Raw genomic sequence first — 24794 nt, 5'->3', positions numbered from 1 at the left:
CATTACTTCCCACCAGGTCCCTCCCATGACAAATGGAGATTTGGGAGCTACAATTCAAGATGAGATTTGAGTACAGTCAAACTATATCACCTCACTTGGAAAAGGCTAATACTTTCAAAACCCATTCACCTCACGTGGTATTGGTGTCCTCCTTGCTCCCATGAGCTGCTTCCAGACCACTGTTCATTCTCCAACTGCCCAACTCTTGGTTCCTACGCTATCTCACTTTCTCTCTCTACTTCTTTGCTTTTGTTTGTTTGTTTGTTTGAGACAGAGTCTTGCTCTGTCACCCAGGCTGGAGTGCAGTGGTATATCTCAGCTCACTGCAAACTCTGCCTCCCTGGTTCAAGCAATTCTCCTGTCCCAACCTCCCAAAATCCCGAGTATCTGGGACTACAGGTGTGTGTCACCACGTCCAGCTAATTTTTTGTATTTGTATTTTCAGTAGAGATGGGGTTTCACCATGTTAGCCAGGATAGTCTCGATCTCCTGACCTTGTGATCTGCCCGCCTCCCAAAGTACTGGGATTACAGGCATGAGCCACCGTGCCTGGCCTCATTGCTATTATTAATCAACCTCCTGACCATTCCTTCTCATTCTTTAATGGCTAGGACATGGTCCACTGTGCACGTTGAGAGAGAGAGGAGCTCAGTATTCTGTCCTCCATGACTTTCAGATACTCATTCAGTGATATTTTTCACCCCTCCACAGCAGCCACTCAATTTCTATGGTCATAATCTTGATTTGTATTGCCCTGGACTACTCCATTTGTGATGTCACTAATTCAGATATCTTACTGTCAGATGACAGCTTTCTACCTTCAAGTTATCTGTTTGTCTACTTTCACTCAAGTTTTCTGACCTCATCAGGATTTTCAGACAGCAGAGTCCATGGTCCATAATTTTAATCACCCTTTTTTCAATACTCTGAACCCCCTTGCCAATTACCTGGCCAACCTGCAAACCTGAATGAACTCAACTAAATGGCTTTCCTTTTCTGCTCTTATGAATGCTGTTTGAGAAAACCGTGTAGCTAGTTGTTTTCTTTTTGATCAGAATATGTGTCCATCCTGAACTGATTCGTCAGTACTCCTTAGGAACTCTGTTATTTGTTTTGTAGTCAGAACATTTCTTGTTTCCTGTAACAATTATTGAAGTTCTCTGAATCTTGATATTTTGTTTTTGTACATGTGTTGTTTATGCCTACAGCCTGTAGTAAGCAAGTACAAACAGCTAAGCAGTAAAACTCCAGGTAACTGAAGCTGGGAGCACTATCAGATGTCACAATCAAGCAATCTGGAGTTCATGTTTTCTGAGTAGAGAGGGAGCCTTTGTGAGGTAGGACTCAGCCTGGAAGCTCCAAAAAACACAGTTCAGATGGGCTCAGAAAGAGTCAGAAGGCACAGAGCAGAGAGCATGCAGGGCAGAAAGGCCATTCCCAGGTAGTAAGTGGCTGAGCCTGGCATTTTTCAGGGTTTTTGGAAGAAGGACAAATCTTAAATTGTGCAGACAGTGGAGTGGCTATCAGTGGACACAGAAATACCACTGATAAAGCCTCTAAGGAGTCTGACTGTAAGGAAGCTTTATCCAGGGAGTTGAATAATTCTCTACTATTAAAATTAATAACCTCAGTTCTGCTCCAATGTGGGATACAAAAAGTGTGGGATGCAGAAGAGATCAGCAGATGGCAGCACTAGATGATGAGGAGGAGAATCCAAATGTATGGAAACAGAACTAGTTCCTTATTTCCTTTGGCCCCCTAGAAAAGGGTTTCCTGAAGAGCACACACACACAAGGTAATTATTTGTAGTTTTTGATATGCATTCATACACTGATAGTTTTTGAGTGCTGTATGTGACTTTTTTGTAGTTTATGTGTTCTGTTATCCTATACTAATTATTTTGCTTCTTCATATGTTTACATATAGATGATACTACTTTTAAACAGCTTATTCCTTGCTAAATGAGCTACACTTTACATAAGCACGGTCCAACTGCTGAATAGTTTTACAATGTTTTGGTATATTTAAACAGAAAGGGAAATGGATTCTCTTTTTATGTAATAATTGCTACAGAATTCTATAAGCTTACTGGTAGTTGTTAAAAAGTATCATTTTCCTAGAATTTTCAATTATGGAAAGCGTTTTGAAGCACATTTTTAAGCATTTTAAGTGTTGATGGCTAGTCATGAAAAATTTGAGGTTTCCTATGATGATGGTGATACGCTTTGGCTCTGTGTCTCCACCGAAATCACATCTTGAATTGTAATTTCCATGTGTCGAGGGAAGGAGGTGATTGGATCAGGGGGCCAGGTTCCCCCATGCTGTTCTTGTGATAGTGAGTGAGTTCTCATGAAATAGAATGGTTTTATAAGCGTCTGGCCTTTCTCCTGCTTTGCCCTTCTCCCTGCTGCTACCATGTGAAGAAGGTCCTTGCATCCCCTTCACCTGTTGCCATGATTGTAAGTTTCCTGAGGCCTCCCCAGCCATGTGGAACTGTGAGTCCATTAAACCTCTTTCCTTTAAAAATTACCCAGTCTTGGGTATTTATTTACAGAACTGTGAAAATGGACTAATACAGATAGCATGGATTGTAATGAAAAGAAAAATCACAAGTCATTGTATCAAATTATTCAACAAATAGGGGAAGTGAACAGAATGTCAATGGGTGACAAATGTTGAGTGTTACAAACTATTATGCATCAAGTGAGGAAATATTTTACATTTAAGAGAAAAAGTAACGTATCTGGTGGCAGCAATGGTGAGCTAAGAGATTTTGTCCTTTCTGCACTCTGAGGTAACAGAATCAGGGTGTAGGAATATGAACAGTCACCACTTGACTTGTCTTCAGGCGAACCTGTGTTCCAACTTGGTTTAAGTTGATGTAGGGAGTTTGAAAAAACATGAAGTAAATCATATGTAGATAAATATATTTACCACAAACTAGGATTCTAGAGAAATTAAGGTTGGATTGAAAGGAACATCAATTTGAAAAAAAAAAAAAAAAAGGCAAATGAAGAAATCACATGATTGTGTGTGAATACTAGGATTGAGCAAGTAGCTCACTAGAGCCATCTTACATTTGTCCAGTGACCAAGAATGAAATGGGCATCGGCCACAGTTAAACTGATACTTTTTGAGGCTACCATCTTAGAAATACAGGCGAGACTATTAGACAGCATTTAGAGAGTACATTCCTGAATTCTTCTGCTGTTTTGATTGGTTCTTTGAGGTAATTTTTTAGTGGTGAATTCTCCCTAGGCAGTAGCAGGAAAATATTTGGCTCTTGAGGTTAACCTCCAGGGTGTAATCCCAGTTGCTTAATACTCAGAACAAGCTATTGAGGGCATTTAACTTGCTGGGATAAAAATAGTCCTTAATTACAGTTCCTAATGGGTATTGGTTTCATTCTGAATTCTTACCTCATTATTTCATTTAACCTCTAAACAATCTAGCAACTTAGATAGTACAACCTGTTTTAGTAATAAGGCTAAAATAACAGTCTCAGTGGGAGAGGCCTGTAAACATTCCCAACCTCTTCTCAACTGGGAAGAGCCACTGGGGAAGTATTCACTTGCGCCTGGAGTTATACTGAAAGTCAAACTTAGGGAGAGTTTGGAGAAAAGTGAGCCTGTTTTCATGTCAGCAGTAGTACAGCATTCTCTTCAGGGAATGATCAAGACTTTGATAGTTTAGGAATACACTTTTCTCACCCTAACAGAAGTTTTTTACATGACGGAGAATATTACCTTTTTATAGTCATAGTATAACATGTAAATGTGGATAAGTATGCAGGCTAATAAGAAGGTATATGGGCATTGTGTCATTGATATTAAATTAATAATAATTTTTTAAAGTAACAGCAGTAAAAGCCAAAATAATAATACAGCAACAGTGAAAAGGGTGGTTTTCTGAAGAGTAAGAACACTACCAGTTGGCTAAATCTCTTTAACCTTTTATTTGATAGCTAAATTTAAGTTAAACCATTCAAGAAGTCATTCAATGTTATGCATTATTATATCTTTATTTAAAAAAAGCAAAAGATCTAAAATCTGACATCAGAGAAGAAAAATCCAACACTTTGTCAGATGTATCTGGCATCATCTGCAATGTAGGGTAGAGAGTTCCTTTTTATATCCATTTCTCAGCTGTAATAGGTCTTCTTCCACTGTGCTCTGGGAGCAAAATTTGCTACATGCTCCTCCAGGGGCTGAAGACTTCTGTTTTATAAGGGCTAGGGTCTAGCTGGGGCTTCCTGGTTTTTTTGTGGAAAGGAACTTTTCCTTCCTCCAGGCCTGCACCACTGAGAGAAGCTTTCTATAGTCTCCATGCCTGCCATCTTTGTTATTAGTATGCATTGGAAGGAAGCCTGTAGAGAAGAAATAGTGGGTGTGGATTCCACTTACCTCTGTTGCTCTCAGGGATTCTATTTTCTTACCCAAGCTTAAACTAAGCCTTTAGAAATTTGTTCACATTTCAGCTGGATTCCTCTTACTTGTTCATGTGTACCTGACATCCATCTTTTCCTTACAGGCTCTAACACAGGTGAAGCATACTTATGTCATGTCTTGATTTGGATTTCAGGCTACTTAGCTCTCCGATGGGCTCAAGAGAAGTTATGATTTTGCTGTTTTTCTGGCTTTTTCTTGTTCTCAGAGTAGGAGTAACACTCTTTACGTATTTCTGCACTCTAGGCAGAAGCACCAAAATCCATAACTTCTCTTAATATTTAATATTTACCACCTTGTCCTTTCCCTATGTTTTGAACGAGGTCCTCCATACTATATTTGTCTTTATCCAGTCTGCATTTTTTAACTTTTTAGTGATTTTTTTTAGTAATTATAGCTTGCTTCCAGGATTACTTATATTCTGTATTTTTTCTCTTCTTAATTTATATTTGGTTCTTTTCGGTTTCTCAATTTTTATTTTTTAAGTGTGTCATTTATTCCTCTATCTTTTTGACAACATTAAATATACTTAGGTTAAAGTAATTTTTAGATCCATTATTTTCAATTCACTGGGAGTGAATTTATCTCTAGGATTATATTATTTATTATTTGATTTTTCTCAATAATAGTTTATCACTTATGCTTACTTTCTAGCCTTTTCTGAATAGTTAATTTATCTCTCTCTCTCTGTACCCATGATCTCTCTGCCACACATGTGGCAACATTGCATATCTCACCTCCATGCCAGTGGGTGGCCTGACCCATTTCCAGGTTGTACAGTGGTCTCTTACCCTGCTCACAGAGCAGACCTAGGCAGAAGTCAGTGTTTTCATCCGTCCTAGTCCCTGATGTCACAGTGGAGCCTGATTCTGGTCTTTGCTGTGTGTTGGATGCTTTTCATCTCTTTTATTTGCAGCAGTTGACTTCCTTGTGGCTTTTTACATTCTTTCAGACCTAGAAGCCAGCAAGGCCTGTAGCTTTAACCTTTCTTACCACTGTGTGTTTCTCTTCTATTTTGGGCCAATGAAAATGTTTGTCCTTGAACATAATGACTGTATGGCAGTTCTTTAGATAAACAGAAACAAAGTGTATTGAATAGCATTAATAAAATATTTATTGTAAGGGATTGTGTCATGCAGTTGTGGAGACTGAAAGTCCAAGATCTATAATTGGCAAGTCTACGCAAAAGAACCAATTGTAAAGTTCCAATTCAAATCTGAAGGCCTGAGAACCAGGATAACTAATGGTGTAAGCCCCACGTCCAAGTTCAAATGCAGGAGAAGACTAAAGTCCCAGCTCAAAGACAGTGGGCAGAGAAACAGAATGCTCTCTTCTCCCACCTTTTTGTTCCATTTAGGTATTTAATGAATTGGATGAGACCTACCCACATTGAGGGGAGCAATGTTCTTTACTTACTCTATGGATTCAAATGTTGATCTCACCGAGAAACACTCTCACAGGCACACCCAGTGTGATGTTTAGCCAAATATCTGGGGCGCCCTGTGGCCCAGTCAAACTGACTTGTAAAGTTCACCATCACAACTACACTGTTTCATATCATTTTTTAAAAGTTATTGATAAAAGTTTGATGTGAGAAGAGCACTTAATCATTGAACTTACTCTGCCATTTTCATTGGGAATCTAGAACAAATAAATGTTATTGCTTTATTTAGTAATAAGCTTGGATAATTGTACATAGTGTATGGTTAACAATAATGCATAGAAATTTATTAAAAAGGTAATGAGTATATCTGTTATATATTGCTATATACCCTAGCTCCAGAAATTACTAGCTATGTGGTAGTTCATGAATTCCTAAATAATGTCATTTTTTTAATACTCAGTGTCTGTTTCCTCAGCTGTGCAGTGGAGATAGTAAAGAGTACCTATTTAATAGGATTATTGTGAAGATCATGTAAGGAGTTTAGACTGGTGTCTGACACATGGAAAGCTCTTGATAGCTGTTGTCTATTACTGCTACCATTATTATTACCAGTGTTTGTGTACGTATGCAAAATTAAATGGAATATATGCCTATCTTTGTATTCAGTTACTTATTCCGAGGGCAAAGCATAGGAATTAGACTTACGCAGTCATAGCCTTGTACTTTTTACCCTGTATGTTTGTTTTCCTTATACCAGCTGCCTTGATGCAAAAATTGTGCACCAGGCTCTTTACCACTAGCCTTGTAAACCTAAATCCATAAAATAATGGTCAAGTACACTTACACACACACAAAGATTCTCTTTATCAGATCATGTCTTTTTTTTTTTTTTTTTTTTTTTCTGTGTGTGTGTGTGTGAGATAAAGTTTCGCTCTTGTTGCCTAGGCTGGAGTTCAGTGGCCTGATCTTGGCTCACTGCAACCTCCGCCTCCTGGGTTCAAGCAATCCTCTTGCCTCAGCCTCCCAAGTAGCTGGGATTACAGGCACCTGCCACCATGCCCAGTTAATTTTTGTATTTTTAGTAGAGGTGGGGTTTCACCATGTTGAAGTCTGGTCTCGAACTCCTGACCTCAGTTGATCCACCCATCTCGGCCTCCCACAGTGTTGGGATTACAGGCGTGAGCCACCGCACCTGGCCCTATATTATGTCTTTTAAATATGACATAATATGACATTACAATTAGCTTTTAGTTTTAATAACTCTTACATATAATATATATATGCAGACACATATATAAGCATATATATATACACACACACACATATTTGCTGCTTTAAATATTGATCGTTCATTCCAAACTTTCAACGCTTCTCTACACTACACACCAACACAGATAAACACACATACTCACATACACAATTTAAAGATGACTTTGAATTTTATGCCATTGAACAAATAGATACTATCAGGTGGAAGTTCCTTCAACTTCCCTGCAAATTCTGCAAGTTTACTTGTGTCTGCATTTATTGCCATCCTCTTTAGTTTTCAGGCCCTTCTACATTCTCAAGAACCTTATCAACCTTCCCTTCTCTCTGTTATCAGTCTGACCCTCTCTACTTGATTCTTTCGATCAACAATTCAAAGTTAATCTCTCCAATAGTAAAAACAAAAATCAAAAAGAAAAATACCTGACCCAATTTCTCTTTGCAGCTACAAATCGATCTCTATCCTTCCCTTCACAGTCAAACTTCTGGAATGAATGTTCATGATGACTGTTTTCATTTCCTCTCCTCTAACTGACTGCTAACACACTTTAGTTTGCCTTTTGCCCTGAATTTTCCACAGCAACTGTTTCACTGAGGCCACCAATGTCCCCACTGGACACTTTACAATTCTCATTCTTATCCCCTCACCAGCATTTGCTGCTTTTCACCTCCTTTTTTCTCTTTTTTAAGATTACTTTGGTACGTACACCTTAAAATGCTGTTATTCCACCCAGCTGTGTCAGAGGCCCTTTTCTCTTCCTTGTTTATACACTCTGATGAACTATCTCTATTATCAATGATGCACGTGCGGACAGTTCCCAAATGTCCACAATATCCACAATGTCCACAGTACTTCCCTTCACTCCAGATCTATCATCAATAGCTAGCTGCTGTTTTCCACTTGGATTTCCCACAAGAACCCAAAATTCAACATATCCCAATAAAGCAAATTATTTTTTATTCCCCAAACTGCTATTTCTTCAGAATTGGTTATTTTAGTAAATGGTACAATAAGCTATTCAATTCCTCAGGCAGTAAATCTGGAAATGATCTCCAATGTTTTGTCTCTCTCACTTTCCTCTCCATGTCCTATCAGTTCTATACCCCGAATAACTTTCATAATTTTCCATTTACATCAATTTCCACTGCTGCCATTCTATCTACACCACCACCATCCTAGTGTGAATAATGTGAGCACCATTGAAGGACTGCAATAACCTCTTTTTAAAAAAATTATATAAATTTAAGGGGTACAAGTGCAGTTTTGTTACACAGATATATTAAGTAGTGGTAAAGTCTAGGCTTTTAGTGTAACCATTACCTGAATAACGTACATTTTACCTGTTAAGTAGTTTCTTGTCTCTTACCCCCACCCATCCTCTCCACCTTCAAGTCTCCAATGTCTATCATTCCTCACTCTGTATCCATGTGTACATATTATTTAGCTCCTACTAATAATTTACCTCCCATTATTTAGTTCTCACTGAGAACACGTGATATCTGACTTTTTGTTTCTGAGTTATTTCACTTAGGGTAATGGCCTCCAGTTTTATCTATATTGCTGCAAAAGACGTGATTTTATTATTTTTATGGCTGAATAGTGTTCTATAGTGTGTGTGTATACATTTCATTTTCTGTGTATATATTATATGTATATCTGTATATATGCACACACACAGACACATTCCATTATGTATATATACACACATTCCATTCCTACTGGTTTAAGATGATACATCATTGCGTTTTTAATTTGCATTTCTCTGATGATTAATAATGTTTGAGCATTTTTTTTGGTATGCTTTTTGACTATTTGTATGTCGGGTTTGAAAAATGCCTATTCATGTCTTTTGCCCCCTTTTTAATGGGGTTATTTTTCCCCTGCCTCTGGCTCCACATCTACAGGGGTTATTTTGTTATTACTGTTGTTGTGGAGTTGTTTGATTTCCTTGTAAATTGTGGATATTAGCCTCCTGTCAGATACCTAGTTTGCAAACATTTTCTCCCATTATAAAGGTCATCTGTTAACTGTGTTGATTATTTCTTTTGCTGTGCAGAAGGGTTTCAGTGTAACTGAGTCCCATTTGTCTATTTTTGTCTTTGTTGCTTGTGCTTTTGAAGTCTTACTTATTAATTTTTTGCCTAGATCAATATCCATAAGAGTTCTATAGGTTTTCTTCTAGTAGTTTTATAGTTTTGGATCTTACATTTAAGTCTTTAATCCATCTTGAGTTAACTTTCATATATGGTAAAAGGTATAGGTCCAATTTTATTCTTCTGCATATGGCAATCCCATTACTCCAGCACTATTTCTTAAAAACAGTGTCCTTCCCCAACCGTATATTTTTGGCAATTTTGCCAAAGGTCAGTTGGCTGCAGATATGTGTGCAATGACCTTTTAATAAATTTCCTTTCTTACATTTTTTATTCATTTATTCATTGATTAAAAATATTTATGAAGTATTTACATGTGCAAGATAAACCATGTGCCAGGCATTAAATTAAATTAACAAATTAAAATAAATTAACGAATTAAAATAAACAAACAAATCTGTGAACCACTTCTCAAATAGGGCAGATGAAAATGCATAAATAAAAATTACTGGGAATCAAATGGTGATTTTGCAACAAAGGTATTACAGATGAAGTGCCAGAGAAGTTCAAAAGAAAAAGTACTACTTCCATCGTGAAGGTAAAGGAAGGAGGTTTCATGGCAGAGGAGACATTTGAACTGAAATCTACATTTTTTGGCTTGAGAGTATTGGGGTTAAAAAGATAAAGGGAAAAAAGTATTTGGAAAAGGAATGCTCAAAAAGAAGAAACCAGAGTGAAGGAAAGCAAGTAGGGTTAACGTGTATGCACATCACTAAATCTAGCATCCAGGCTGGGTGCTCAAAGGAGTTCATTGGAAGATGAGGCTGAGAAGTAAACACTAACATAATTTATGGGGGTGCATTATTCCCACATTCTTCACCCCTCTGTACATTGCATTTGGTTGGTAACATATAAAAATAGAGGTCCAGGTAAGGTGGCTCATGCCTGTAATCCCAGCACTTTGGGAGGCTGAGGCAGGTGGATCACCCGAGGTCAGGAGTTCAAGATCATCCAGCCAGATCAACATGGTGAAACCCCATCTCTACTAAAATTACAAAAATTAGCTGGGCGCGGTGGTGCATGCCTGTAATCCCAGCTACTTGGGAGGCTGAGGCAGGAGAATCGCTTGAACCTGGGAGGCGGAGGTCGCAGTGAACTGAGATTGCACCATTGCACTCTAGCCTGGGCAACAAAAGTGAAACTTCAACTAAAAATAAATATAAATAAATAAATATATAGAGAGGGCCATATCTGAAATTCTTAATAAATTAAAAGAGGAAGGAGATCTAGTTGAACTCTTCAGGAATGAGGTGTGACTCAGAAAAATAAAAATGGCTCTTATGTGCACATTTTCATCATGCCTACCCACTTTAGAGCCACATTTCAACTGGCTCCTCCATCCACAGGCAATCTTTACAAAAGGGAAAATTTCTATTAGGAAATCCTTCAAGGCTGCACATTACCTCTCTATATGTGTAGGGGCAAATAGGCAAATATCTATCACCTTCTAGTGATCAAAATGATTTAGTTAGCTCAAAGCAGCTATTACATAAACCAAAATTTTAGATATAATAATATGGGTTTGAGGTAAAGTCTAAAAGGCTCCTTTTCATAATAGCATCACACATATTGAGTACTTCTAATATATTTTCCATTGTGAGAGTAGTAGAATAAATGTGAACCTGCTACTTCAGGCTTGCAACCTGATTTGTGAATTTAAAAATTATAATTATTATTTTAAGCATCAAATATAGTACATTTATTTCTCTGAAAGAGAGAAAATGAGAAAGAAATGTGAGAGGGCAATTATCTCCAACTTGAATCCTAAGATACTTAAATCATCTCTTGTTTCCTTTGCATTAAATATTTATATTGATTTCTTAATACTGTAAGGGACACTTAACAACTCTATTTATATATAAATGACTGGAAGAACACTTTTATACTTTGAACTGAACTAGATTATTAAGAAATCAGCACTTGATATTGTATAAAAAAGTATTTTGTTATTTTAATGTAGTCCATAAATTATAATTGAGCATAGGAAAACAAAAGAAAAATTTACTCATTACAAGCAGGGAAATCTACTCTAAACCAAATTCTTGCCATTTTAAGTTTAAGCCAATCATCATTTTAAGAGGTATTTTCCTAAAACATTTTCTTGCTCTTTTAAAAAATCATTTAAATATATGTTTTTAGAGTTAGCTTTGAACTCCATTTATTTTCTGGATCTCATTTTTCTTTCCTTTTCTGGACAGAAATCTTACGTTTATCCACTTTTTTTTCTTAATGAACTTAATACATCTTACTTCGTTAAACATGCTCAGTTCTCCTCCAAATTAAAAATAAATCTTTTTTTTTTTTTTTTTTTTTGGTAGCTGGCAAGATGGCCGAATAGGAACAACTTCAGTCTGTAGCTCCTAGTAAGATCAATGCAGAAAGTGGGTGATTTCTGCATTTTCAACTGAGGTACACAGCCCATCTCATTGGGAATGGTTAGACAGTGGATGCAGTCCATGGAGGGTGAGCTGAAGCAGGGTGGTGTGTCATCTCAACCCGGAAGTGCAAAGGGTCAGGAAACTCCCTCCCCTAGCCAAGGGAAGCCCTGAGGGACTGTGCCATGAGTAACAGCCCAGATACTACACTTTTCCCACAGTCTTCACAACCTGCAGACCAGGAGATTCCCTCGGTTGCCTATACCACCAGGGCCCTGGGTTTCAAGCACAACACTGGGTGGCCATTTGGGCAGACACTGAGTTAGGTGGAGGAGTTTTTTTCATACCCCAGTGGCGCCTGGAATGCCAGTGAGACAGAACCATTCAATCCCCTAGAAAGGGGGCTGAAGTCAGGGAGCCAAGTGGTCTAACTCAGTGGCTCCCACTCCCACGGAGCCCAGCAAGCTAAGATCCACTGGATTGAAATTCTTGCTGCCAGCACAGCAGTCTGAAATTGACATGGGGCTCTTGAGCTTGATGCAAGGAGGGGAGTCCACCATTACTGAGGCTTGGGTAGGTGATTTTCACCTCAAGTGTAAACAAAGCCAACTGGAAGTTCAAACTGGGTGGAGCCCACCACAACTCCACAAAGCATCTGTAGCCAGACTGCCTCTCTAGATTCCTCCTCTCTGGGCAGGGCATCTCTGAAAGAAAGGCAGCAACCGCAGTCAGGGGCTTATAGATAAAACTCCCATTTCCCTGAGACAGAGTACCTGGGGGAAGGGGTGACTGTGGGCACAGCTTCAGTAGACTTAAATGTTCCTGCCTGCCGGCTCTGAAGAGAGCAGTGAATCTCCCAGCACAGCACTTGAACGCTGCTATGGGACAGATGCCTCCTCAAGTGGGTCCCTGACCCCTGTGCCTCCTGACAGGGAGACACCTCCTAGCAGGGGTCAGCAGACACCTCATACAGGAGAGCTCCTGCAGGCATCAGGTGGATGCCCGTCTGGGACAAAGCTTCCAGAGGAAGGAGGAGGCAACAATCTTTGCTGTTCTGCAGTCTCCACTGGTGAAACCCAGGCAAACAGGGTCTGGATTGGATCTCCAGCAAACTCCAGCAGACCTGCAGCAGAGGGGTCTGACTATTAGAAGGAAAACTAACAATCAGAAAGGAATAGCATCAACATCAACAAAAAGGACGTCCACACAAAAACCGCATCCGAAGATCACCAACATCAAAGACCAAAGGTAGATAAATCCAGAAAGATGAGGAAAAACCAGTGCAAGAAGGCTGAAAATACCAAACACCACAACTTCTTCTCCTCCAAAGGATCACAACTCCTCGCCAGCAAGAAAACAAAACTGGAAGGAGAATGAGTTTGATGAATTGACAGAAGTAGGCATCAGAAAGTTGGTAATAACAAACTCCTCCAAGCTAAAGGAGCATATCCTAACCTAATACAAGGAAGCTAAGGACATTGAAAGAAGGTTAGACAAATTGCTAACTAGAATAACCAGTTTAAAGAAGAACATAAATGACTTGATGGAGCTGAAAAACACACCATGAGAACTTCATGAAGCATACACAAGTATCAATAGCTGAATCAATCAAGCAGAAGAAAGGATATCAGAGATTGAAGATCAGCTTAATGAAATAAAGTGTGAAGGCAAGACTAGAGAAAAAAGAATGAAGAGAAATAAAACCTCCAAGAAATATGGGGCTATGTGAAAAGACTAAACCTACATTTGATTGGTGTACCTGAAAGTGATGGGGAGAATGGAACCAAATTAGAAAACACTCTTCAGGATGTTATCCAGGAGAACTTCCCCAACCTAACAAGGCAGGTCAACATTCAAATTTAGGAAATACAGAGAACACCATAAATATACTCCTCAAGAAGAGCAACCCCAGGACACATAATTGTCAGATTCACCAAGGTTGAAATGAAGGAAAACATGTTAAGGGCAGTCAAAGAGAAAGGTTGGGTTACCCAAAAATGGAAGCCCATCAGACTAACGTGGATCACTCTATAAAAACACTACAAGCCAGAAGAGAGTGGGGGTCAATATTCAACATTCTTAAAGGAAAGAATTTTCAACCAAGAATTTCATATCCAGCCAAACTAAGCTTCATAAGCAAAGGAGAAATAAAATCCTTTATAGACAAACAAATGCTGAGAGATTTTGTCACCACCAGGCTTGCCTTACAAGAGCTCCTGAAGGAAGCAGTAAATATGGAAAGGAAAAACTGGTACCAGCCACTGCAAAAACATACCAAATTTTAAAGAGCATCAACACTACGAAGAAACTGCATCAACTAAAGGGCAAAATAACCAGCTAGCATCATAATGACAGGATCAAATTCACACATAACAATTTTAACCGTAAATGTAAATGGGTTAAATGCTCCAACTAAAAGACACAGACTGAAAAGTTGGATAAAGAGTCAAGACCCATCCATGTGTTATATTCAGGAGACCCATCTCACATGCAAAGACATACATAGGCTCAAAATAAAGGGATTGAAATGTACCAAGCTAATGGAAAGCAAAAAAGGAGCAGCAATTTTGATCCCAGTCTCTGATAAAACAGACTTTAAACCAACAAAGATCAAAAAAGATAAAGAAAGGCATTACATAATGGTAAAGAAATCAATGCAAGAAGAAGAGCTAACTATCATAAGTATGTGTGCACCCAGTACAGCAGCACCCAGATTCATAAAGCAAATCCTTAGAGACCTACAAAGAGACTTAGATTCCCACAAAATAGTAGTGGGAGAAATTAACACCCCGCTGTCAATATTAGACAGCTCAACAAGATGGAAAATTAACAAGGATATTCAGGACTTGAACTCAGCTCTGGACCAAGCAGACCTAATAGACATCTACAGAACTCTTCACCCCAAATCAACAGAATATACATTCTTCTCAGCACCACAATGCTCTTATTCTAAAATTGGCCAATATTGGAAGCAAAACACTCCTCAGCAAATGCAAAAGAACAGAAATCATAACAAACAGTCTCTGAGACCACAGTGTTATCAAATTATAACTCAGGATTAAAAAATTCACTCAAAACCTCACAACTACATGGAAACTGAACAACCTGCTCCTGAATGACTACTGGGTAAAGAATGAAATTAAGGCAGAAATAAATAAGCTTTTTGAAACCAATGAGAACAAAGACACAACGTACCAGAATCTCTGGGACACAGCTAAAGCAGTGTTTAGAGGGAAATTTATAGCACTAAATGCCCACAGGAGAAAGCAGGAAAGATCTAAAATTGCCACAGTTAAAAGAACTAGAAAAGAAAGAGCAAATTCAAAAGCTAGCAGAAGATAAGAAATAACTAAGATCAGAGCAGAACTGAAGGAGATAGAGACATGACAAACCCTTCAAAAAAAATCAATGAATCCAGGAGCTGGTTTTTTGGAAAGATTAACAAAATAGACAGACTGCTAGCCAGGTTAACAGAGAGGAAAAAAGGGAAGAATCAAATGGACACAATAAAAAATGACAAAGGGGATAACACTGCTGATCCCCCAAAAATACAAACTACCATCAGAAAATACTGTAAATACCTCTATGCAAATAAACTAGAAAATCTAGAAGAAATGGATAAATTCCTGGACATATACACCCTCCCAGGACTAAACCAGGAAAAAATAGAGTCCCTGAATAGAACAGTAACAAGTTCTGAAATTGGGGCAGTAAATAACAGCCTACCAACCAAAAAAAGCACAGGCCCAGACAGAATCATAGCCAGATTCTACCAGAGGTGCAAAGAGGAGCTGGTACCATTCCTTCTGAAGCTATTCCAAACAACAGTAAAAGAGGGACTACTCCGTAACTAATTTTATGAAGCCAGCATTATCCTGATTCAAAAACCTAGCAGAGACACAATAACAATAACAAATCAAGCCAATATTTCTGATGAACATCAAGGCAAAAATCCTCAATAAAATATTGGCAAACTGAATCCAGCAGCACATCGAAAAGCTTATCCACCACAATCAAATCAGCTTCATCCCTGGGATGCAAGGCTGGTTCAACATATGCAAATCAATAAACGTAATCCATCACATAAACAGAACCGATGGCAAAAACCACATGATTAATTCCATAGATGCAGAAAAGGCCTTTGATGAAATTCAACACCCCTTCATGCTAAAAACTCTCAATAAACTAGCTATTGATGGAATGTATCTCAAAATAATAAGAACTATTTATGACAGACCCACAGCCAGTATCATACTGAATGGGCAAAAGCTGGAAGCTTTCCCTTTGAAAACTGGCACAAGACAAGGATGCCCTCTCTCACCACTCCTATGCAACATAGTATTGGAAGTTCTGGCCAGGACAATCAGGTAAGAGAAAGAAATAAAGGGTATTCTAATAGGAAGAAAGAAAGTCATATTGTTTCTGTTTGCAGATGACATGATTGTACACTTAGAAAACCCCATCATCTCAGCTCAAAATCTCCTTAAGCTGATAAGCATCTTCAGCAAAGTCTCAGGATACAAAATCAGTGTGCAAAAATCACAAGCATTCCTATACACCAATAACAGACAAACAGAGAGCCAAATAATGCGTGAACTCCCATTCACAATTGCTTGAAAGAGAATAAAATACCTAGGAATCCAACTTACAAGGGATGTGAAGGACCTCTTCAAGGAGAACTACAAACCACTGCTCAACGAAATAAAAGAGGACACAAACAAATAGGAAAATATTCCATGCTCATGGGTAGGAAGAATCAATATTGTGAAAATGGCCATACTGCCCAAAGTAATTTATAGATTCAATGCTATCCCCATCCAACTACCATTGACTTTTTCACAGAATTAGAAAAAAACTACTTTAAATGTCATATGGAACCATAAAAGAGCCCATATAGCCAAGACAATCGGAAGTAAAAAGAACAAAGCTGGTGGCATCATGCTACCTGACTTCAAACTATACTACAAGACTACAGTAACAAAAACAGCATGGCACTGGTACCAAAACAGATATGCAGACCAATGGAACAGAACAGAGACCTCAGAAATAACACCACACATCTACAACCATCTGATCTTTGATAAACCTGACAAAAATAAGCAATGGGGAAAGGATTCCCTATTAATAAATGGTGTTGGGAAAACTGGCTTGCCATATGCAGAAAACTGAAACTGGATCCCTTCCTTAGCCTTATACAAAAATTAACTCAAGATGGATTAAAGACTTAAATGTAAGACCTAAAACCATGAAAACCCTAGAAGAAAACCTAGGCAATACCATTCAGGACATAGGCACGGGCAAAGACTTCATGACTAAAATATCAAAAGCAATGGCAACAAAAGCCAAAATTGACAAATGGGATTTTATTAAACTAAAGAGCTTTTGCACAGCAAAAGAAACTATCATCAGAGTGAACAGGCAACCTACAGAATGGGAGAAAAATTTTGCATCTATCCATATGATAAAGGGCTAATATCCAGAATCTACAAAGAACTTATACAAATTTACAAGAGAAAAAAAAATCAAAAAGTGGGCAAAGGATATGAACAGACACTTCTCAAAAGAAGTCATTTATGCAGCCAACAAACATATGATAAAAAGCTAATCATCACTGGTCATTAGAGAAATGCAAATCAAAACCACAACGAGATATCATCTCATGCCAGTTAGAATGGCAATCATTAAAAAGTCAGGAAACAACAGATGCTGAAGAGGATGTGGAGAAATAGGAACACTTTTACACTGTTGGGAGTGTAAATTAGTTCAACTATTGTGGAAGACAGTGTGGTGATTCCTCAAAGATCTAGAACCAGAAATACCATTTGACCCAGTAATCCCATTACTGGGTATATACCCAAAGGATTATAAAGCATTCTACTATAAAGACACATACAGACGTATGTTTACTGTAGCACTGTTCACAGTAGCAAAGACTTGGAACCAACTCAAATGCCCATCAATGATAGACTGGATAAAGAAAATGTGGCACATATACACAGTGGAATACTACACAGCCATAAAAAGGATGAATTCATGTCCTTTTCAGGGACATGGATGAAGCTGGAAACCATCATTCTCAGCAAAGTAACACAGGAACAGAAAACCAAACACCACATGTTCTCACTCATAAGTGGGAGTTGAACAATGAGAACACATGGACACAGGGAGGGGAATGTCACACACTGGGGCCTCTCAGGGGGTGGGGGCACTAGGGGAGGAATAGCATTAGGAGAAATATCTAATGTAGATGACGGGTTGATGGATGCAGCAAACCACCTTGGCATGTGTATACCTATGTAACAAACTTGCATGTTCTGCACATGTATCCCAAAACTTAAAGTATAATAATAAAAATAAAATAAAAGCACAAAAAAAGTCATTTTTTTTTGATGACTTTACCTTTTATGGTGAAAAGCCTAATCTTATTATCTTTCTGGATGATTTAAATTTCTATGGTTTATCAGTATACTCATCTACATCACTTCCTTCATTTGTTCATTTTATTCCTTCAAAACAAATATGCACTGAATTTCAGTCAGTCCTTGCTCCCTTCCTTCACTAAGTTTCCATTGCCCTCTTTAATTCACTTGTGTTGTTTGTGTCCTACTTTGGTTATTTGTATATGTGTTTTGTTTAACCTTCTAATTAAAAGTTCTTTGAGGATAGTGTCTCTGCTTTGTGTATTTTTATGTCTTCTGAATATCTAATCAATTGCTTGGACAAGTCTCTTCAAGGAAGCACAGAATATATACAAGGCATTAATTTCTAGAATTTCTATCTTAACAGGCAGGGATAGAGAAGGAATTAAAGTAACATAAACAAATTGAACAGAGATTCAGAGGTGGGAAGCCACGATTTGTAGTTTTGCAGACTCAAGAATCCACTTTTGCAAGACTGAAGGAACTGGAAAGAGGCTAAAAGGAGAAAACCTGGGAGTAGCATGTGGTGAACTATGATTATGGCTGAAGTTAAAGTTTGACCAGCAAATTGTTTCACCTTTCTTCTTTTGGTAAACACCCTAGGCTTTTCCTACATCGGCCTTTACTGTATGTGTAAATCTTGTTGGGCTCCCTTACCTCATACAAGGGTACATCATGTGTCCTGCACTTGGTCAATAAAATTAACCCCATCTTCAGTCACAGAAAGGAATGTGCGACCCAAGCAAAATCATTTTAAGTCCTCCATAGAATTTCTTTTCTGTGGTTAACAAGGTAATTTTCCCTGGGGATGCTGCCCTGAAGAGTAGGTCTGGAATTGCTGACAGGCATCCTGCCCCAAAGGTGAAGAGAGGCTTCCTGAAAATAAAAGCAAGCCAAGGAATAAAGAAAAGGAAAGGAGAAAAACTTAAGGACTTCAGTTAAGGGTCTGAATACAATCAGGGTGAGAGCTAAATGCACCCTCAACTTCTCAGTTAGGTAACTGAGTTTGGGAGTTTGCTTTTTTTTTTTTTTTTTTTACTTACTTGGGCCTGAGTTGAGTTTCTATCACTTTCATTATAAAGAGGATGGGTGATGTTGAAAGATGTCTGTATTTTTTACAATGAAATGGAAGATCATTGAATATTTTAAGAAAAATAGTAATGTACTATTCGATTTTGTTGTTGTTGTTGTTGCTACATAGTTCAGACACCCTTTCATCTCTTTTGTGTACTATTGCAATAATTTCATAACTAGCTTCCCTGCCTTTGGTTTTGCCTCTCCTTCCGTATTCCACTCCCCATGCTGCTACAGACAGACTTTTCTAGAAAGCAAATATGATCACACAATTTCCTTGCTTAAAACTCCCCCACTGACTCTGTTTGAAGGGTCAGGTCCAAACTTAATTGTCTGATACACAAGTCCCCTCATTATCTGACCCTGGTTACATACAAGCTCATTTATTTCCCCTCACCTACATACCTCTCCATGCTGTAGCTAAATTGAGCTGCTTGCCTTTAAGAACACATTTTGTTCTCTAGTGAGCTCATGTCTTTAAATATGTTAGTCTTCTGCTTGGAATATCCTTCCCTAGGAAGTCCTTTTGTATTAAGAATGAGGGTATCATAAGATCTAGGTAGGATGCTACCTCAGAGATATTGTACACTTCAAGTGGGAAGAGACCGTGTCTCATAGTTCCTTTGATTCTTCAATAATGCAGTAAAAGGTACAGTTAGGCACTCAAAGGATTGATGAGTGAAAACTCATTTACTGAATTACATTTTCTCAGGAATGTACTTAACTCTGTATGTAAACACAGAAATACAAACTTCCAGGACTTAAATGTGATTGACATGAGAGAATGTAGTGTAAATAAACTTTACTAGCATACATACACACAAAACACAATCTTAACTTTCTTAAGAGCTATATACATAGTGCATTGTAAGTGTGATTTTAGGCTTAAATGCTTCTGTACATTTCAAGTTCTTAAATAATTACCAAAAACGTACTTTAGAACCTAAAACACACACACACACACACACACACACACACACACACACACCCCTAGATACACAGTTGAAAGAACTAAAACTCTGGGAAATGAGCAAATGTGCAAACTGTCATATAATAAAGTACCATTGGCTCTTAAATGAGCAAAGTATCTTTGAAAATATGGCACAATTGGTTTATGAAAACATTTGAGGCTAATATATGCTCATTCTGAAAATTATCTCAAAAAAGTGGGGTCCATGTCCCATAAGTATAACTTTAATGTATTTTATGTAAGACATACATTTAAAAAAATTGTTTTCCAAGGACATCTGAGAAAATTCCTATGTCTTTATGCTCAATTTTTAGCTAAAGTTAGAGATAGTCTATAATTATGCCCTGGAAATTTATTATTGACTCAATTTGGCTTCACACATTAATTGAACTACTTTTAGAGCACCAAAATAAGTCAGGCATACTGTTAGGTATATGGCATACAGCAGTAAACAAAACAAATTAAATTAAGTCCCTGATCTCATGGTACTTATCTTCTGGTGGGTGAAAAAAGCTGGCAAGCAAACAAATAAATATAATCAGATTATAATAAGTATGTTCAAGCAAATTCAAGAATTTAAGAAGGCAGAGAGTGAATGGGGAGGAGAATGCTATTTTAGATAACAGAGTCAGGGGAGATTTTAAAAAATTATTTATTTAGAAATGGGGTCTTGCTATGTTCTCAAGGCTAGTCCTGAACTCATAGGCTCAAACCATCCTCCCATCTCAGTTTCCTAAGTAGCTGACTACAGGAGTATGCCACCATGCCCGGCAATATTTCTTTGAAGGTAACACTTGAGCAGAGACCTATACGAATGAGGGATAGATATCAGGAGGAAGAGAGGTCTGGGAAGAAGGAATAGATATGTACAAGCTCCTGAGTGAGATATTATTTGATACCTTGTAAACAAGGGAAACAAACGATCCAGAAATAATGACACAAGATAGGCTGTGCTATTGCGTTATGGGAGGTGCAAATTAGTGACAGAAGAAGGGAAAATGAAAATAATTTCAGCTCAGGGGATCTTTAAGATAACATTTTTGGTAGTTTTCCAATAGGTAGAGACGGTGATTTGGGTAGTCCAAAATAGAGATATGTGGGATTGAAAGCCTGTTGAGCTTTGGTTGTTAGGATAAGAAGTTTGTATTTCACATGATAGAAAGTACAGGTTTATTAAAGGGTTTCAGAAATGGAGTTTGTCTTGTTTAGGGCTAGATAAAAACAGGATGGATTTAGCCAAGCTGTATAAACCATATGTGGTAGAGGGTTGGTGTGTGAATAACTAGAGCTGGAGACCATGTGGATTCTGGTTAACTGGATATAATGTTAGTGACCCTAAAAGTCAGGTTCCATCTTGTTAGTATTAATAATATCTATATATTTTGTCCAGGTTATAATAAAACATTACCAGGAAGCTGTGCAGGGGGTCCACTTGGCAATGCTACAACTCAAAGACTATTTGGCTCTGTTTTTTCTTTTAGAACAGAAATATGAGCCGCCATTGCCCTATAAACTCTTTCTCAGTATATTATTTATATTTAACCAATTTTAAGTAAAATACATATAATTTATAAGGAAACTTGCAAAATAATTTCATCTAAGCATCACATTTTATTAATATTTTTTCTTCCTAAATGCCTTGAGAAAGAAAAACAACATGCTAATCTCCTGCTGTGGGTCTTTGGGATTTTCCAAAGAATGAGTAATATTCCTGCTTTTTCTTTAAGAGAATATGCTATTTAATTTTCCTTATATAAGTAATTACTAAAGAAAAACATCTTTCCACTTGATGATCTCTGGACTGAAAGCATACTGAGTCTACACACTACTCTATTGAGGTGTCCGAGGTACAATATGCTATTTACACTCAAGCCTAGCTTTCTTTTTCAATATTTTCATTTTCATTCCTGGGAAAAACAAATTTTAACATCACAATGATTAGGTATTAGATACATGCTTATAAAGTTGATTTCTCTACTTCTCTAGTGGTTTTCCCCTATTCTCACTCAATAGATGTATTTTCATACTAAGATTCTTTTTGAGCAAATATTTTCAGAAAATGCTAACACTCTGCCTATTTGCTATATTGAAGTCTCCTTCTAAATTTACAAAGGAGCAGACATGTGTAGGCAAGCTTCATAGGGTTTTTATTTGTGTTTGACTTTCCAGGGTTCCAGTATTCATTTCAAACAATTCTTGACATGGTGAAAGGCAGTACACACAAGCACCATTAATGTCACAACCTAGAAGGCCACATGATTTTCAATGTAAGTTGGATCAAGTCTTCTATATTTTACTGATGCCTTCATCACTTATTCACATGTTTAATGTCTTCTTTTTTATGTCATCATTCACATTTAATATGTTTAGTCTAATATTAAGGTTAATTAATAGAAGACAAATATACCATAAGAAAAACAAAAGGCAACGCTGGGCACTGTGGCTCACACCTCTAATCCCAGCACTTTGAGAGGTGGAGGCAGGAAGATCACCTGAGGTTGGGAGTTCGAGACCAGCTCGACCAACATGGAGAAACTCCGTCTCTACTAAAAATACAAAATTAGCCGGGCATGGTGGTACATGCCTGTAATCCCAGCTAATTGGGAGGCTGAGGCGGGAGAATCGCCTGAACCCGGGAGGTGGAGGTTGCGGTGAGCCGAGATTGTGCCATTGCACTCCAGCCTGGGCAACAAGAGCGAAACTCCGCCTAAAAAAAAAAAAAAAAAAAAAAGAAAAGAAAAGGAAAAAAAAAAAGCAGGAAGGACCTAGGAATCACTCTAAAATCACTAATGACTTCCTGGTTATAGATACCATATATTGCCAGCAAATGTCATTATCAGTTTTTAACACTAATCTCAAATATCCATACACATACACGCATGTGTGTTGGTGTTTGAATCAGAATAGAAAACATACCATGAAGATACTAAAAATAGAAACATCTACGAATTACATAATTTGTGTGCCAAGTGCTTCACATGCATTATTTTGGATAATCCTTACAACAATTCTACAAGGTAGGGACCATTATTATCTCCATCTTGCAGAGGTGAAATTCGAAGTTTAAGAAGATTAAGTGACATGGACCAGGCAATTACAAATTAAGTGTCAATCCAGGATTCAAACTCAGGCAACCTGATTCCAGAGTCCCAGCCCTTAACTACATACCAACAAAAGAAAAATAAAGTAAAAAACAAAACTTCTTGCTATGTAAGTGCTTTTGAGATCAAATGGTAGGGGATGGGTTTACTTCCTTAATAGGGTTTGATTGGGATAGTGGGAAAAAAAATGAGCAAGGAGGTTTGGCTCATTCGACTGTATGTACAGATTGTGATAAATGCTGTTTGTGTGACAATTCATTTTGTTAAAATGCTTAGGCTTTTTGTAAAACTAACTCATAGGAATGAGGTAATAATGGCCAGCTGATAAAGTGTAGCCATGAAAATAATGAAAAAGAACCCACAATAGAACCATTTAAAATTAATCTCCTACTAAAAATACCAAATATTGGAAGTGAAAAATGCTTAGTTACTACCTTTAGGATTCTGATATTAACCTCAGCAAATACAGTTAGGAAGTGGTGCCTACAGCCTTGGGATACAAGAGAGTATATAAAATATCATGTTATGTAAATTATAATGGAGAACTTCATAGAATCATCCTTTTTTATTCTTCACTTGTCAAAATCATATCCTATATCAAGTTAGGTTAATTATGTAATCTCATGAAAATTAACAGGACCCATTTAGCTACTTTCACAAATATTGAAATAGATACTTACTTCTCAACTTTCTTAGGAAATTCCAGACAAATTTCAAAGGGTTCAGGTTGTCAAATGAGACAAACTTGTGCAAGTTGGGCATGGTACACCTGTTACCAAGAATCAGATGCATGTTTCAGTAGAACGAAACCTCACTTTCTTGGGAGCATTACAGAAATCTGCTGGATTTGTCAACATATAGCCTAAAATTTAAACTTAAAAAAAAGAAAAAAAAAATGACAAGATAGACTGGATTCTAAAACGATATCAAGACAATGTGGTACTGAATTTCCTCCAAGCCAAAGGAACATGTCTTATTTAAGACTGTTTTTTAAAAATCAGAGCGGAAATGGTAGAACCTTGGTTTCTTACTTACCGGTATTAATTAATAAATGAGTGATACTCAAGGGCCACTGCAGTCTAAATGTTAAACTTCCTTTCTTTTACTTGAATTGTACAGATTAAAGCATACGTAAGATTGAGAAATATGAAGCAAGCTCTTAAATGGTGAGAAAAAAACATCTCTCTAGTTCACGTGTCACTTATAGCGATTTTCTACTGCTAGGTTTTCCTTTTGGGTTATGATTATTACAGGTGGCAATCAGTTAACTTAGTGGTTCTGTAGGCACCGCCCTATCTTCAACTCACTTGCATTTAAAAATTCACACAGAGAGGCTAGTGGGAGGCGGGTAGGTGTAAACAATGTGCTATAGTGAGTCACACCCGTCACAAAAGCCAACAATGATTAGCTGTGATTTTTAAAAAATCACCTATCCAGCGGCAGAAGCTGTGGGCACAGCCAGGAGGGAGAGGCCAAAGGCAGTGGCGTTGCGTTTACACTACTCGCACGGAACAGGCTACAGCCAACGAACGCTTCAATTCAGAGATTACTCTGCCTCTAGCTGGAGGAAGCAGAGGAAACAGAGGGGAGTTCGGTGGCAAGAGAT

At 37.8% G+C, this 24794-nt stretch overlaps 2 long non-coding RNA genes across 2 annotated transcripts; one reads left to right on the top strand and one right to left on the bottom strand.

Moving 5' to 3' along the window:
* The first annotated feature begins 465 nt into the window (after window positions 1–465).
* LOC110742425 lies at window positions 466–23289 on the top strand. The gene is made up of 3 exons (XR_002520129.2): window positions 466–1795; window positions 22257–22354; window positions 23135–23289. It is a non-coding gene; the product is annotated as an uncharacterized LOC110742425 (long non-coding RNA).
* Window positions 3326–24794, bottom strand: LOC108584633. The gene is made up of 4 exons (XR_002520131.2): window positions 24224–24794; window positions 23869–23957; window positions 18701–18919; window positions 3326–4366 (listed from the first exon to the last, which is right to left on the bottom strand). It is a non-coding gene; the product is annotated as an uncharacterized LOC108584633 (long non-coding RNA).

This window comes from Papio anubis, chromosome 2 (assembly GCF_008728515.1).
Source record: "Papio anubis isolate 15944 chromosome 2, Panubis1.0, whole genome shotgun sequence".
NCBI classification, from domain to species: domain Eukaryota; kingdom Metazoa; phylum Chordata; class Mammalia; order Primates; family Cercopithecidae; genus Papio; species Papio anubis.
Note: the sequence above shows the minus strand (reverse complement) of the source record. Positions and strands in the feature narration are given on the sequence as shown.